This window comes from Kogia breviceps, chromosome 17 (genome assembly GCF_026419965.1).
Source record: "Kogia breviceps isolate mKogBre1 chromosome 17, mKogBre1 haplotype 1, whole genome shotgun sequence".
Lineage (NCBI taxonomy): Eukaryota > Metazoa > Chordata > Mammalia > Artiodactyla > Physeteridae > Kogia > Kogia breviceps.
In genome coordinates, this window is record NC_081326.1 from 41,392,998 (window position 1) to 41,409,795 (window position 16,798).

Here is a 16,798-nt window from a genome sequence, read left to right on the forward strand (position 1 = left end):
TGTATGCATTGCTGTCACTCATATCCTAGTAGCCAGAAACAAGACATATGACCTAGCTGCAAGGGAAGCTAGGAGATATTATCTTTAGCTGGGCATTGATATATCCAGATAAGCCTATTACTGTGAAAGAAGGGGAGAACGATTCCAGGGATTCCAGGGCATCTACTAATCTGATGTGACACCTAACGGCAGCCTTATTGCTGAGATCCTGTTGCCCAGTGGGCACCCAGTACTAATTATAGGAGGCTTTAATTCCAGTCTATAAAACAGTACTTGTTGGTTCTCAGTACTTCAGTTTTCCTCTCTAAAATTGGAGTTAATTCTAACAATAAACAATTGCAAATAATTATTTAAAAGTATCACAAAACAATTTAAGCAAGTCATAAAATAGTTGCAAATATGGATAAAACTAAGTAGTATTCAAACACAAATGCATTTCTCCCAAGGTGTGCTGCTTAATGGAGTTTTTAATTGTTAAAAATTATTTTAAAGATAAAATGAGGGTACATGGATAGCATTTTCAGTATGAAAACACATATTCATCTATGTAAGAAATCAAATGCAGCTAGCTTATGGATCAGGAAACTATAACTGTGCTTATGGATAAGGACTTCCCGTCTCAAAGGAAAATCATTGTAGAAAATTTATGCCTAGAAGGAATGGTGATGTGTATCCAGTTTCTTTCTTCCCTCCTTCCTTCTTTCCTCCTCTTTTAACAGATTTGAGAACTTCCTGGGTGTTAGGAACTGTGTGAGGTGCTGGCAATGCAATGGTGATTCAAAATAGACTCAGTCCTTGCCAACATGGAATCTATGGTCTAGTAAGAAGAAATTACCGGTAATTAATATATATTGATAAGTAATCACACAAATAAATATTGGAACGTAATTGTGATAAGTGCTGTGAAGGAGAATGTAAGGCATGTGAGAGAGTTTGGGGATGAGTGGCCGTGTTGGGGAGCCTGGCAATCTTTGTCTTTAACTGGAGAAAATTAGCCCATTTATGTTAATAGTGGTTAATATATTAGGACTTATATTACTCCTTGTTTCTGTTTTTCTGTCCGCTGTTGCCATCTTTCATATTATCTGAATTTTTTCTTATCCACTTTTTTGCCTATCTACTTTTTTTTTTTTTTTTTTTCTTTTTTAGCGGTATGCAGGCCTCTCACTGTTGTGGCCTCTCCCGTTGTGGAGCACAGGCTCCGGACGCGCAGGCCCAGCAGCCATGGCTCACGGGCCCAGCCGCTCCACGGCATGTGGGATCCTCCCGGACCAGGGCACGAACCCGCGTCCCCTGCCTCGGCAGGCGGACTCCCAACCACTGAGCCACCAGGGAATCCCTATCTGCTATTTTTTTTTTTTTTTCCATATGCGGGCCTCTCACTGCTGTGGCCTCTCCCGTCGCGGAGCACAGGCTCCGGACGTGCAGGCCCGGCGGCCATGGCTCACAGGCTTAGCCGCTCCACGGCATGTGGGATCCCCCTGGACCAGGGCACGAACCCGTGTCTCCTACATCGGCAGGCGGACTCTCAACCACTGCGCCACCAGGGAAGCCCCCATCTGCTATTTTTAATTTCTATTATTTTAGTGGTTCACTCAAGAAATTTTAACATATGTACTTATCAGAGTCTAGACTTAATAATATTTTTGCCTTTCTTTTGAACAAGTCCTTTAACTCTGGTCATTCCTTGTATGTTAGTGTCTTTTTTTTTTAAACTCCCCCAAGACACTGATCTATACAATCAATGTTTGCTTAGAGTTACCCACATATTTACAGCTCTGTCCATCATCTTCTCTCTTTTTGTTTGCAATCACTCTAATTTTTATTTTATAAATGGATATTTTAATACCCCAAATGTGGAAAGTACGTGATCCATCATTTTCTTTTGCACCTCAGACCTGCTGTCTAGAATCCTTCTGTCTGACGTACATATTAAAAATTTTCCGTTAGTGAAATCTGTTGGTAGCAAACTGACAGTTGTTCTTTGCTTGTATTTATTTATTTATTTTTTAAACGTAGATTTTATTTATTTATTTTTGGCTACTTTGGGTCTTCATTGCTGCATGTGAGCTTTGCTCTAGTTGCAGCGAGCGGGGGCTACTCTTTGTTGCGGTGCGCGGGCTTCTCATTGCGGTGGCTTTTCTTGTTGCGGAGCACGGGCTCTAGGTGTGCAGGCTTCCATAGCTGTGGCTCGAGGGCTTCAGTAGTTGTGGCTCCCAGGCTCTAGAGCGCAGGCTCATTAGTTGTGGCATGGACCAGGGCTCGAACCTGCATCCCCTGCATTGGCAGGCGGATTCTTAACCACTGCGCCACCAGGGAAGTCCTGAAAATATCTTTATTTGACTTGAGTTTTTGAAAGATATTTCAATCCTTGGTTGAGAGTTATTGTCTCAACACATTGAAACTCCCTCCACGTCTCTTGACTTCTGCTTTGCTGCTGAGAGGTCAGTTGTCAGTCTTGCTGACATTTACTTCTGATTCATTAGGTCTGGAGTTGGTCTTGTGGGTCTGCATTAGTAACACACTGGGGATGATGCTGAAGCTGCAGGTCTACCGCACTTTTGGTAGCAATGGTATGTGGACTCACACATTTCGGATGCTAATTTCCTTTTCCTAGAATCTTGCCTATGTAGTTAAAACATTGGCTATTTTTATTCCTTCAAATGGTATTGAACAACAAGTAACTGAAGGCTTGGTGATAAGAGTCTAAGTAGAGTTACAAGGAACAAACTTAATTTAAAAATTTTTTTTAAATTTTACATTGGAGTACAGTTGATTAACAAATGTTGTGATAGTCTCAGGTGTACAGCAATGTGATTCAGTTATACATATACATGTATCTATTCTTTTTCAAGTTTTTTTCCCATTTAGGTTGTTACATATAATACTGAGCAGAGTTCCCTGTGCTCTACAGTAGGTCCTTGTTGGTTATCCATTTTAAATACAGCAGTGTGTACATGTTGATCCCATACTCCCTGACTATCCCTTCCTCCCATCCTTCCCCCCTGGTAACCATAAGTTCATTCTCTAAGTCTGTGAGTCTGTTTCTGTTTTGTAAATAAGTTCATATGTATCATTTCTTTTTAGGTTCCACATATAAGTGATATACTTCTCTTTCTCTGTCTGACTTACTTCACTCAGTATGACAATTTAGGTTCATGAATGATGCTGCAAATGGCATTATTTCATTCTTTTTAATGGCTGAGTAATGTTCCATTGTATATATGTACCACATCTTCTTTATCCATTCCTCTGTTGATGGACATTTAGGTTACTTCCATGTCTTGGCTATTGTAAACAGTGCTGCAGTGAACATTGGGGTGCATGTATCCTTTTGGACCATGTTTTTATCTGGATATATGCCCAGGAGTGGGCTTGCAGGATCATATGGTAGCTCTATTTTTAGTTTTTAAAATTTTTTTTAAAGATTTTTTTTTAAAGATGTTGGGGGTAGGAGTTTATTAATTTATTTATGTATTTTTGCTGCATTGGGTGTTCGCTTCTGTGCGAGGGCTTTCTCTAGTTGTGGCAAACGGGGGCCACTCTTCATCACGGGGCATGGGCCTCTCACTATCACGGCCTCTCTTGTTGTGGAGCACAGGCTCCAGACGCGCAGGCTCAGTAGTTGTGGCTCACGGGCCTAGTTGCTCTGTGGCATGTGGGATCCTCCCAGACCAGGGCTTGAACCCGTGTCCCCTGCATTAGCAGGCAGATTCTCAATCACTGCGCCACCAGGGAAACCCCTATTTTTAGTTTTTTAAGGAACCTCCATACTGTTCTCCATAGTGGCTGTACCAATTTACATTCCCACCAACAGTGTAGGAGGGGTAGGAGCGGTGCCTTTTCTCCACAGCCTCTCCAGCATTTATTGTTAATGGATTTTTTTTTTACTTCAAATTTTATTTTATTTTTATTTATTTATTTTTGGCTGTGTTGGGTCTGTTGCTATGCACAGGCTTTTTCTATTTGCTGCAAGCAGGGGCTAGTCTTCCTTGTGGTGTACAGGCTTCTCATTGTGGTGGCTTCTCTTGTTGTGGAGCATGGGCTCTAGGCGCACAGGCTTCAGTAGTTGTGGTGCACAGGCTTAGTTGCTCCACGGCATGTGAGATCTTCCTGGACCAGGGATCGAACTGCATTGGCAGGTGGATTCTTAACCACTGTGCCACCAGGGAAGTCCCTGTTTATGGATATTTTTATGATAGCCATTTTGACTGGTGTGAGGTGTTATCTTGTAGTTTTGATTTGCATTTCTCTAATAATTAGTGATGTTGAACATCTTTTCATGTGCCTCTTGGCCATCTGTATGTCTTCTTTGGAGAAATGTCTGTTTAGGTCTTCTGCCCATGTTTTGATTGGGTTGTTTGTTTTGATGATATTAAGCCACATGAGCTGTTTGTAAATTTTGGAGACTAATCCCTTGTTGGTCACATCATTTGCAAATATTTTCTCTCAATCTGTGGGTTGTCTTTTTGTTTTATGGTTTCCTTTGCTGTGCAAAAGCTTTTGAGTTTAATTAGGTCCCATTTGTTTGTTTTTGTTTCCATTACTCTGGGAGATGGATTGAAAAAGATAATTGCTGTTATTTTTGTCAGAGTGTTCTGCCTATATTTTCCTCTTACAATTTTATAGTGTCCTGTCTCACATTTAGGTCTTTAATAGTTTGAGCTTATTTTTGTGTATGGTGTTAAAGAATGTTCTAATTTTATTTTTTTACATGTAGTTGTCCAGTTTTCCCAGGACCATTTATTGAAGAGACTGTCTTTTCCCCATTGTACAGTCTTGCCTCCTTTGTTGTAGATTAATTGACCATAGGTGTGTGTTTATATCTGGGCTTTCTGTCCTGTTCCATCGATCTAGTTATGTTTTTGTGCCAGTACCATACTGTTTTGATGACTATATAGCTTTGTAGTATAGTCTGAAGTCAAGCAGTCTGATTCCTCCAGCTCCATTTTTCTTTCTCTAGATTACTTTGGCTATTTGGGGTCTTTTGTTTCTCCATACAAATTTTAAGATTTTTTTATTCTAGTTCTGTGAAAAATGCCATTGGTAATTTGATAGAGATTGCATTGAATTTACAGATCTGTAGATTGCCTTGGGTAGTATAGTCATTTTGACAATATAGATTCTTCCAGTTCAGGAACATGGTATATCTTCCCATCTGATTGTGTCGTCTTCAGTTTCTTTCATCAGCATCTTATAGTTTTCAGAGTACAGGTCTTTTGTCTTCTTAGGTAGGTTTATTCCTAGGTATTTTCTCTTGATGCAATGGTAATTGGGATTATTTCTTGAATTTCTCTGTATGATCTTTCATTGTTAGTGTGTAGAAATGCAACAGATTTCTGTGTATTAATTTTGTAACCTGCAAATTTACCAAATTCATTGATGAGCTCTAGTAGTTTTCTGGTAGCATCTTTAGCATCTTTTTCTATGTATAGTATTATGTCATCTGCCAACAGTGACAGTTTAACTTCTTTTCCAATTTGGAATCCTTTTATTTCTTTTTCTTCTCTGATTGCTGTAGCTAGGACTTACAAAACTATGTTGGATAAAAGTTGCTAGAGTGAACATCCTTGTCTTGAGGAGCAAACTTTAAATTAATAACAGAAACACCAGAGAGCTTTTGTGAAAATGTTTTAAAAATTAAGTTAGTAACATTTCAAAAGGTGCTTTCTTTGATTCTTTCGTTATTTACCTGAGAATGTTTCTTTGCCTAGTTTTTTTCCCATACCAGCTGTTTAGAAACTAAATGAAAGTTTCTCAGATAATCTTTTTTTTTTAAAGTATTTATTTATTTATTTACTTTTGGCCGCATTGGGTCTTTGTTGCTGCATGTGGGCTTTCTCTAGTTGCAGCGAGTGGGGGCTACTCTTCGTTGCGGTGTGCAGGCTTCTCATTGCGGTGGCTTCTCTTGTTGAGGAGCATGAGCTCTAGGTGTGTGGGCTTCAGCAGTTGTAGCACACAGGCTCAGTAGTTGCCGCTCGCAGAGTCTAGAGCGCAGGCTCAGTAGTTGCGGCGCACAGGCTTAGTTGCTCCACAGCATGTGGGATCTTCCCGGACCAGGGCTCAAACCCATGTCCCCTGCATTGGCAGGCAGATTCTTAACCACTGTGCCATCAGGGAAGTCCCTCTTAGGTAATTTTAATCTTTGTTCTAAAGAAGGTATGCCAACAGGAACAGAATCTTGAAGATATTTTTGTATTTACATTAGCGACAGTAATTCACTAGATAATCTTTTCATTAGTTTACTTTGAGAATAGCTTAAGAACAATGATCTTCAGAGGCTGTTTACTTTTGAAGTAATCTAATACTGTTTTCTTTTAGCTAAAAGTAACAATATTAGACATTAATGTCACCTTCAAGAATGTTCCATTACCTAGATTCATAGTAATGAATATTTATGGCATACACTTTATGGGTGGAAAGGAGAAATCATTAACAATTCAGCATTATGATTACAAAACATTCGTCTAAGAGTACTTATGTTATATCATTGCATTTTATTTTACTTTGACAAGATTTTTTAAAAACTTAGCTATCAAGTTATATTTTGCAAGCCATGTATGCAAACTAAAAGTGTAGGGTTTTTGTCTTAATTTTAAAAGTTGTTATTTTGGGGTGTATTAAATGTATTGCTATTTCATAAGAAAAAATTTAACTCTAAAGTACAATATAGCAACACTGTTCCTGAATAGAATGCAAAATTTATATTCTAATGGTTAAGTCTGTTATTGCCTCTTCACTTTCATTAGTAAAGACATTCTGTTTTATGAGTTTCAGTTTTGTCTTTGGTGAATAGCTGTAGGAATAAAGTATTCTTTTATGTATTGAAGCTAAACAGGGAATGTTTTAAACAGTCTTCCAAAGCATATTTTTAATGATTATCCAAGTTGTTGGAGTAGGATGGTTACAAATAGGGACTAATAGACCTAATGAATAGAGCATATCAGAACACAAAGAGCACCATGTTTGTTGCACTAAAAAATTAATTTAGCCATTTTGCAGTTTATATTTTCTCCTCTTTTGGATGCTGGCCTTCTAACCCTCTAGTGCTTGATCCTTCCTTATGCACAGAGTTTAGGTCCCCATAGCCCATTCTAAATTCGGCTCTGGGCTAGGCCTGTCTCTTTATATTCAGAGATCCAGAATGTTCTTTAGGGCATAAAAGGGAACACAATTGTTCTCCCTGTCCACCCCCCCACCCCCAAGTCTCCTAGTGGCTCTTTGAACAGCCTTCTTTCTGGCCTCTGCTAGAGGACCATCCTTTGCCTTCTGTTCACTGTACAGACATCTTTCTCATCATTCTGAGAGAATACATACAGTGGTGTCTCAGCCTGAGAGTGAAGATCAGAACCTGACCAAGTCCATTCAGGGAAACTGAGGATGCTTCTGCTGGGGTCGCAAGTCGGTTTCACTCTGCTTGCCAGCTTCCTGTTGCCTTGAGAGTGGCTGTCTGGAACACTCCCTTGTAAAGAATTCTGAGCCTGCTGCCAGGGGACTGGCGAGCAGAGTCACCAGGGCTTGTGAGCCGGGTGTGGTGGCTTTGGGGGCGGAACCTGGGTTACTGGAAACAGCATGTGTGGCATTTGTAATCAAAGGACCCATGATTGAGTGTCAGCTGAAAATGTCATGACCTTGTGCAGGTTTCCCCAAAGTCCGCGAGCCCTCATCTGTAGAGTGGCGTAACAATAATCACACCACACAGGGCAGGCAAACGGCTTCAGTAATATAAGACAGAACGTGTAGTGGTGGTGGTTTCTTGATTTAATCTGTCACCCATGAGGAAGACATGCCAAAAGGATGGCACCGTGGCCTGCAAGGTGAATCAGAAGGACCTCATTGAATTTGGGGTGGGGGGGTGGGAATCTTTATAATACATTTAAAAAATCTGCCTACTGAAATGGGGCTCTAAGGAAGGATACAACTTCATTTTACTGCGTAAACTTTCTCCTGCATACTGTATAATTTAGAGGATTTATAGCTTCTATTATTGAAAACAGTGGCTGTAATTATAATCCAAGTCAAAGGACTCTCAGGGGTCGCTCATTCTTATATTTTTGTTTCCTTGAACTTTCTCTTAATAGTTAATTCTTAGTCACTTAGTCTGATTCCCTAAAATTATTTGTGCTGTAATCTTTGTCTCAGGATTTCCAAAAGTCTCTTACTTTCTGGTGTTAAGAAAGTCCTCTTCCTGTGGAGGCTTTCACTGCCACCCCCTTCTCCCCAGCCACTAGTATAGCAGAATTCCTTTTCATCTAAATGGAACAGCTAATTTGACTGTCTTCCCCATTAGAAAATAGACTACCTTGAGTGGGGGAATAATGTATATTGATGTTAGCATAGTGCCTGGCATATATCTGTTGCCTAATAGATAATTTTTGAACAAATTCAGTGGATGAATTAATGAATGTTATAATGTTTATTCTACATTTTACTTGGTTGCTGATGTTTGTTTACCCCCTGGACTACTAATCCTTGAGGGCAGGGACCACGCCTTATTCATCTTTGTATAATCCAGTTTTTTTTTTTTTAATAAGGAAAACTTTTTAAAAATTAATTAATTTATTTTATATTTATTTTTGGCTGTGTTGGGTCTTCGTTTCTGTGCGAGGGCTTACTCCAGTTGCAGAGAGTGGGGGCCACTCTTCATCACCGTGCACCGGTCTCTCACCGTTGCGGCCCCTCCCGTTGCGGAGCACAGGCTCCAGATGCACAGGCTCAGTAGTTGTGGCTCATGGGCCTAGCCGCTTCGCGGCATGTGCGATCTTCCCAGACCGGGGCACGAACCCGTGTCCCCTGCATTGGCAGGCAGATTCTTAACCACTGTGCCACCAGGGAAGCCTTGTATAATCCAGTTTTAAGCAGAGTGTCGGGCACATAGTAAATGAACTAATTTAGTCAATTTCTTAGGCAGGTAGGATTTTATGGTAAATCTGATTTTCCCCAGAATATATTTACCACAATTGTTTGAAATGAAATAGCAAGTGTCAGAAATTTATTTTAATATCAGAACCAGGACCATGTAGACAGGGGCTTATTTGAATAAAAAGCACATTTGGATGAGAATTCTAAAATTTGATTTAAATAAATTTTAATTAAAAAGTCCAAACTTAATTTCATTTTGATTTGCCCATTGAAATTGTACCCAAGTGAAAGGCACATCTGCCGTTAATAGTTTTTATAAAATATTTCCAAATATCGGAGTATAAAAATTAGCCAGCTGTCTGAAAAGATTATATTAGATTATAATTTATATTTATTTTAAAATCTTTAGCCATTTTACTGTGAATATTGCACACATACAGAAAGTACACAAGATATAAACACCTCAATTATCACTAAGCAAACACTTGCTGTATCTGCCACCCAACTGTGACTTCTCTAAAAGGTTACCCTAGAGATTACAACATATATTGTTCACTTTTAAAAATCTCATATTAAGTGGTACTTTAATTCTCTTCCTGGACAATGCAAGACCTCCGATCAGTTCAGTTCCAATTATCCTTTCTTGAGCTATATGCCATTATTGTGTATTTATATTCTATTTGTATTTTGCACTCAAATTATTGTTTTTATTATTTGTTATCAATATTCACAATTAACATAATTATCATTTTTGTTGTTCTTAACTTCTTTGTCCATCTTCAGCCTTCCATGTGGTATCATTTTTCTTTTGTCCAAAGAACACCCTTTAATGCTTTCTTTACTGCTCAGCTGCTGGCGACCAATTCCCTTTTTTTCTGAAAGTATCTGTTTCATTTTCATCCTTGAAGGATTGGTTTTGTTTTTGTTTTTGTTTTTTCTTGTAAACTTGTAGGTGGTCCTTTCCTCCCTTACATTTTGGAGATGTAACTCCATTGTCTTCTGGCTGCTTTTGTTTTTATTAAAGCCAGCTGTCTGAATATTTTCTTCTGTCTTATCCAACTCATTAGTTTTCTTATAACTCTGTCTTAATGGGTTAAACCCGTCCACTAAGTTCTTGATTTGGCTACTGTATATTCTATTCTGTAAAAAGTCTCTCATATCCCTTTTTTTTTGTGAATTAAGTTCCCTGGCAAAATTCTCATTTTTAAAAAATCTCTTTGAATATTGCAAGCGTAGTCACTTTAAAGGGGGAGCCTATCAACTTCAGTATCTAGAGCAGTGCCTATGGTCTATTTCTGTTGTCTGTTGTTTCTGCTGGTCCTTGTTCTTAGCATCCTGTCTTCTCCTGTTTCTTGTATTCTGGACATTGTATTTGAAAAACTGAAGAAATAATTCAAAGCATGGGATGATATCTCTTCTCCAGTAAGGATTTTGATAGCTTCTTACAGGGGCCTAGCAACTGGCAATTCCCTCAATTGTTTCAGGATTCAGATGATGCAAAGCTGGGCCCTGTCACTCTAAAGACTTGTCTTTGCTGGTCCACCTTACTCCAGTGGTGAAGCCTCTTCAGGGTCTTATGGCAAAGCCCTGGGGCTTTCTACCTGGACTCCATCCCCATCCAGCACGCCCTGTACTCCCGCTCTTAACTCTGGCTCATCAGGGCTGTCAAGGTGCTCTCAAGCTTTTAGCTCTCATCGTCTTTTCTGGAATCAGCAAATGCCCTCAGTGGTATTTCTGCCTTCTCCTGGATCTTGCCCCATAATTCCTCACTGCCCTGCTAGCTAATACCTTTTCACAGTGTTGTTTTTATTTTGTCCAAATTTTCTAGTTGTCCTCAGTGAGAAGATTGGTTTGTATAACCTAGTTCACCATTACTGGAAGTGGCAGATCTCTTAATTGTTATTATTTTACAGTAAGTCCCCTACATACAAACGAGTTCCCTTCCGAGAGCACGTTTGCAAGTCCAATTTGTTTAGAAGTCCACCAGAGTTAGCCTAGGTACCCAACTAACACAATCGGCTATATAGTATTGTACTGTAATAGGTTTATAATACTTTTCACACAAATAATACATAAAAAACAAAAACAAAAAAATAAAATAAAACATTTTAAATCTTCATTACAGTACCTTGAAAAGTACAGTAGTACAATTACAACAGCTGGCCTACAGGGTCTGGCATCCCGAGTAAACAGGCAAGAAGAGTTACTGACTGGAGGAGGGAGAGGAGGTGGGAGATGGTAGAGCTGAAGGGTCATCAGCAATAGGAGACGAGGGCAAGCTGCAGTTTCACTCATGCCTGATGTTGATGGAACACATGTTCGCATCGTTGAAAGTTCACAATTTGAAGGTTTGTATGTAGGGGACTTACTGTATTTTACTCTTTCTTCTCCTCTGATATACCTATTTCCAGGGGGCTTTTTGTTTTGTTTCGGTTTTTGTTTGTTTTTTTTTAATGTGCTGCGTGGTTTGCGAGATCTTGGTTCTCTGATCAGGGATCGAACCCAGGCGCCCAGCAGTGAAAGCCCAGAATCCAAACCACAGGACCTCCAGGGAATTCCCTATTTCCAAGTTTTAACTTGAATGCCTGGCCATCTTCTTACTAGTAATTTTTTCTCTTTAGAGAATGAGGCGTAATAATAATGTTCTATAAAATATTTCATATTAAGAATATTTTTGAAGCTTGAAATAATTTTTCCTGACTATAAAAGCAACTATGCTCATGTTAGACACTCTGGAAAATACAAAAAAAGGTACAATGATAATGAAAGGTACAGGGCACCTCCAGACCCACCACATAGTTTATAACATTGTATGTTTTGGTGTTTTTAGTCTGTGATTTATGCATGTGAACATAATAATAAATTGAAATCAAACATTTTTATACTACAGTTATCAATTAACATTATAATGTGAACATTTTCTTGTCATTAATATTTTTTAATATGATTTTTAATGCTTATGTAGCATTCTCTTATTTGGTTGTAATCTTATTTAGCCATTCTACTTTTGTTTCAGATTTTCATTACTACAAATAAGTCTGCAGTGATCATTTTTGGACACAACTTTCTGTGTAAAATTCTGATTGTTGTGTAATTATTATCTCAGTGGGTTTGAGTGTTCTTAAGCTTCTTTTATTGAGGCTTTTAAAAAGTGAGCTGATAATTACATGTTACATTTTCAATTGTTTAGATTCAAGCTGCAAGTCTCACTGTTCATTTAGGGTCTGAAATACGATTTAAGGGTGAAGAGCACCTTAGATCCCCAGAGAATATACAGGGACCTGGCACCACTTAAGTAATGGGACAGACATTGAATTTATTTACATGTGGAAGTAATCATTGTCAGGAACAAGGAAAAAATATGCAACACCACAGGAACACTTCATAAATAGAACAGGAACGGTTGTACATGACCTACCAAAACAGACAAAGAAAGCCCAAATGTTAGTGAGCATTAACTGAACAAGAACATAAATATGCCCTGTCTTTCTTTTACATTTAGGTTAGCTGTGGTCATTACATAATCTGCTCCTGGCAGGTCTTAACCATCTTCTTGGTTCTCATTTGTGGTGACATTTCATTCTTGGTCAGAATGGATGATTGGGTGATTTCCATTTTCTCTTTTTCGGAAGTACTTCTTACCCACTGTTCTTGGGGGCTTTGACTTGTATCTGACCTTTTCCATCCAACCATGTTTAGTATCTACCGTGGCTAGTTCACCGCCCACCCTGTCACCCTACTGTATCCATATCCTCCGTGGAGAGCCACATTCCCATCCAACGACTGAGGTTTCATAGGATAACACAGTAAATATGTGTCAACACACAGAACTTCTATTATGAAGATTTCAACTCTGTGATTAAAAGAGCACAGTGGTGAGTCATTTGTGATGCGTCATGACCTTGCCATCACATCTTTGTATTATCTGTCTCCTTCCTCTGGACTCTCGGAAGAACAAGGGCACGTGGAAGGAAACTTGGCCCCAGGACTGTGGTCTCTGCTTGTGGGCCCAGAGAGAAGGGCCACAGGGCCAGAGGGACAGGGGAGAGGATGACAGTGACCAGAGCAACTAGAGCACAGCCCAGTGTAGGACCCAGGACCCGCTGTGGAGCGACGGAACCAGGAGCCAGAACTCTGACTTTGGCAACGACGTGACACGTTCAGAGACTGAGCAGGAGAGAGCGCGAAAGCACATGGGACTAGGCACGAGGCCGTCAGAAGTGGGATAGGCTAACACGCATGGAGGGCAGGTGTGAGCACCAGAGGCTGAATAAAAAAGAAGGCTGAGAGGCCAGACGGGCAAGCCAACACATGATTATTTGGACAGCCTGCAAGTACTTTTCCTACCTAAAATCAACCTTGTCATAGTCCTTATTTCTGATAATGACAAGATTTTGTCACCCAGGCTTGAAATTTCAGTCGCCTTTGCTTCTTTTTTTATCCTTGCAGCTCGTTACTTCCTGTGTGTCGAATAATTCCACCTCCATGTGGAAAGGCCTTGAGATTCAAACCTTGACTCTTCCACACGTAGGACCTAAGTAACCTCTCAAACTAATGCCTAAGATGACAGGATTGTCATGAGAATTAGAGATGAAGTGGGTCAGACCCTCATTACTGCTCAGCCAGACGATTGCAGTACTTTCCAGAATGCTTTCCAGCCTCCGTTTTAGCCTCCCAGCCTTTTCTAGCTTGATCTTCCTAACGACAGCTCTGATCACGTCATATCCTGCCTCAAAAACCTTCATTAACTTTTTGGATAAAGCCCCAGATTCCTCGCCTGGTTTTGAGGACTCGCTGCCATCTGGCCCCAGCCTGCATTTCTGGTCTCATCCCCTAGCACTTTCCTTTGTCTACTGTGTTTTAACCAAATCAAACTGCTTGCTGTTTACAGTGCAGGCCCCTGTCCCAGTGGCTTTACTCATACTTGAAATTGTTCTTCTCTCTTATTTGTTTGTTTGTTTGTTTTGGGGGCGGGGGGGCACGCGTGTGGCTTGCAGGATCTTAGTTTCCCAACCAGGGATTGAACCCAGGCCCCAGCAGTGAAAGCGCCAAATCCTAACCACTGGACCGCCAGGGAATCCCGAAATTGTTCTTTTCTACACCTCTTGGGTTCCAAAACCTTCTCATCTTTCCAGTCCCTGTCCAAATGCTCCCATGTCCACTGCACCTCCCTGCAAACCCTGGTCTCAGCCTCAGGCTTCAGTAGTATCTTTCTCTGGCTCTCCATTATTCTTTCTGTGAAGTCTTGTTGTGCTTACGGCTTCATGCTTTGTGTTACTTGGGTGCATGATTTATTTAACCTATTGTGAATCCTGGGAGGCTCTTTCCTAAGCACTTAACAAAGCACCTACTCTAGGAGGCAGCTAGTGGAAGTGTTATGATAAGTAAAGCAGGCAAGGGGGTAATAATAAGTTGACCAAGACTTGACAGGCCCACTGGAACTGAAAGGACAGGAAAGCAGCTGCATAGCACTGTCTCAGGAGATCTGGGACCAGGTAACTTTCTGATGCCAGCCAAGAGCTTTTATATGGTTCTTGTTAAGGTTTGAAGAGGTAAGGCAACTAATTTGAGTCACTATTATATGCCAGCTACCCTTCTAGGTGTTTTACATAATTTACTCATTTGAACCCTAAACAGATGACATTCTTTCCTTCCTTAATATTCTCCATTGGCTTCTTGTTGCACTTAGAATAAAACCCAAACTCTGTAAGTAGCCCTAAAGGATCCCTAGATCTGGCTTGTATTTCCTAACTGGGTTCACTGCCCTGCCCTCACCTAGCCATTTTTCTCTCTTACCCTCTGTACCCCCACCCCTTTCTTCATTCAAGCTTCACCCATGAATCCCAACTTTATGTGTTGTTGTTTTTTTTTTTTTCTCCAAACCCTAAAAAACCAACCCCATTATGATAACAGCAGTAAACACATTGCCTTTGTCTGGTGCTTAACTTTTCAAAACACATTCTTAGGTTATTTTATCTCATCTTATTTCAGTCCATAATCTTTGGTCTGCCTTTTCCAAAGTTAAGAATATAGAGGGAATAGAATGCCAAGAAAAGTTGATGGTTTGTCAGAGAACATCTTTGCTAAATTGTCTGCCCGTTGTGGAACTAACTCATACTTTCCTTTAAGCTTCAGCTATGTTCTGAAAGATTTTCTTCAACTACAGTTTTGCTAATCGTACTCTCTTTAAAATGTGCTGTGAAGTTTCTTGGCTTTTTGGAGAGAAACAAGAAACTGGTAGTTCTAGTAGCCACTGTGGGGAGGGTGACAGATAGGAATAGGAGGGAGACTCAGTTTTCACTATATACCTTTCTGAACGTAAAAAAAAGTTTTAACCACAAGCTTGTGGTATCTATTTAAATTAGTAATATATGTGTATGCTCTGGAAAATTGCCATTCTCAGTATTATAACTTCAAAAAGCAATCAGACCATGTTAGACAGTTTGGAAAATAGAGGGAACAAAAATGTCATTCCAAATTCTACCACAATCAAAGAAACAACCACCTGGGATTGCCATTTCAAAATGGATTCTAGAGTGGGTATTTTGTAAAAGGAATAACCTGACTCCCCATTTGAACCTCTTCTGTAAGTAGGTATTTCCGAATATGATTATTGTAGTAGGAAATGCCTTTAGTTACTGTTGTTAGTAAAAGAATTTTCTCTACATAAAAGATGAAGGCTAGGGCTTCCCTGGTGGCGCAGTGGTTGAGAATCCGCCTGCCGATGCAGGGGACACGGGTTCGTGCCCCGGCTGGGAAGATCCCACATGCCGCGGAGCGGCTGGGCCCGTGAGCCATGGCCGCTGAGCCTGCGCATCCGGAGCCTGTGCTCCACAATGGGAGAGGCCACAACAGTGAGAGGCCCGCGTTATCACAAAAAAAAAAAAAAAAAAAAAAGATGAAGGCTATTCATCTTTCTCTCAGTTTTGACAAGAGTGAAACATAGAGCTCTATCACAAGTTTCTCAGCTTAGAACAAAGGAGACATCACAACCCAGTCTCAGCCGAGCCTCACCAAACTCTAGAAAACCTGCCCCCCACACCTCTAGCCCCGTCACGGTTGGTCCACGTGTGTATAAGCAGCACGGGCAGTTAGGAAGAGTAAAAGAAATAGAAATGCAGCAGTGGAATTGTCAGAATCTCACACTTGGTTGGATGTAAGGGAAAAGGAAGATGGGAAGCCCAAAGATAACTGGGTTTTGAGGAAGAACAGGAGATTTAAGAGATCAGGTTTTGGAATTGGTATTCCTGGATCCCAGTCCCGTTTCTACAGTTTGTTATTTGCCTGATCTTGGGCAGCGTTCTTAACCCCTGAGTCTCAGTTTTCTCATTTACAAAACAGAGGTAATTTTGCACCTACTTCATTAGGTTATTGGAGGGCTTAAGAGAGAAATTCCACATAAAGCACTTAGTGCAGTGCCTGAGTGTTTTCCACTTTTAATTTTTCATGGTGATGCTGTTTTGTAAGATAGAGAACAGGGAAGCAGGAGCAGAGGTGGGAGGTGTTAAGGAAGATGATTTCTGCTTTGAGGGGCTGAGTTTGAAGTTCCCGAGAGAAATATATTCAGCAGTTTCTAGGAGACAGAAGTGGGGGGGGGGGCTGGGATAGAAAGCGGCTTGCCTGTGCTCCTGCAGAGGTAAGGGTCTGCCACTAAGTAGCTTTGCACTCATTCTCTGACAGTGCTTCCTGGATGGGCTCAAAGTTCTTATTGTTTGAACCTGTGAAAAATGTTTGGTCGCCGGAACAAACTCGTTCGCATTTGCGTGGCTAGCTGGAGAGTTTTTCCAACCACTGGCGTCAGCGCTGCTGCACGTTTATTCACTGCTCTAGGGTGCCCAGCCCAGGGGACAGTGAGGTGAAAGCCAACTGCACACCAAGCCATGTGCCCTTGGCTGCATGAATGGGCTGGCAGTGTCTCTGCCTCAGAAACGTTTGC

At 40.6% G+C, this 16,798-nt stretch overlaps 1 protein-coding gene across 1 annotated transcript in view; it reads left to right on the forward strand.

Moving 5' to 3' along the window:
• LAPTM4B (lysosomal protein transmembrane 4 beta) overlaps positions 1–16,798 on the forward strand; it is a 56,200-nt gene that overhangs the window by 10,465 nt on the left and 28,937 nt on the right. The window lies entirely within an intron of this gene.